The sequence below is a fragment of the Centroberyx affinis genome, unplaced genomic scaffold (assembly GCF_046629955.1).
Source record: "Centroberyx affinis isolate AG114_WGS23_722 - 3 ecotype Tasmania unplaced genomic scaffold, CSIRO-AGI_Caff_v1 ptg004023l_1, whole genome shotgun sequence".
In the NCBI taxonomy this organism is placed as follows: Eukaryota; Metazoa; Chordata; class Actinopteri; order Beryciformes; family Berycidae; genus Centroberyx; species Centroberyx affinis.
In genome coordinates this window covers 173,911-175,043 of record NW_027281825.1, presented here as the reverse complement: position 1 = coordinate 175,043, position 1,133 = coordinate 173,911, and positions in this window count along the sequence as shown.

Here is a 1,133-nt window from a genome sequence, read left to right as displayed (position 1 = left end):
GGTAACCCGAGTGACCCGGGTCTTCACAAGACCGCGAGGAAATATGCAGGAAAAAAAGGAACTGTAAAGTCTAAAGTCTTGACATCCTTCAGTCCGATCGAGAAGTCCCCGATGTGGTTTCCCCCCTGGGTTTTGGGGCTGGCATGCTAGAGACGGTCCATGCTCGGCTGCTAATGAGCGCAACACTCTTTGCCCAACACAGACAGCCCTCCCTGGACTGGAGTGGGAGAGTGTAATCAGCCATGAGAGGAGGTGGAGGGCGGGAAAACATGAGGTGGATCGGTCTTACTGTATGGTGAGCTTTAAAAGCAGAGTTTACAAAGCTCTACGAAGCAGTAATCCCTTAAAATACCCTTTCATTTACATGAATTCACCCCTAAATTCATGCAAAATCCCCTTAAAATTATTGTAGGGAGTTATTAATGAAGGAGATCCCATCAAAACCATCTTTAACACCCCTTAATTTTTGACTCCTTACTTTCTAATTTAATGTAAAATTCAGGGAGACAGGAACTTTCCATTAATAACTCATTAATAACCCTGTAAACCTGCACAAAAGGCATGACAAATCCCTTAATTACTTATAAACACATGACATTAACCTTACTTTTTTTTAAAGCTGTTATTTTTAATTGATAATTCATGTTTATATAATGAGAAATTAAGGACATTTCAGGGATAAAATTAAGGAGTTTGGTTTCATAGCACAGGAAAGTATGAAGACAAAAAAGTAAAATACATAATGGAGGGGTAAAAACAGGCAAAAACACAATCAAGAGAAAGTAGGTGAAAAGAAAATACTGTAGATAACTGTAAATTAAAATGAGATCAGAAACAATAGGACATGGTCAAAGAATAATGACATAAAAGCAAGTCTATAAAAGTGCATTTTAAGAAGTGATTTTAAAGATCATACTGAAATAGCTCGCCAATATTATTCTGTGATATTCCTTCTCTGATATGTCTATTATCCTGTGTTTATATCTTGATTGGACAATCCATTTCTGGGAGGATTATGGTGCTGATTCATTTTGGTTGTAAACATCGAACAAATACAGTAATAACTGCTCAATTCACACTATTAACAGCATGTCATTCTCAAACCCAAACCCCCAAAAGACGAGCTGTGAATG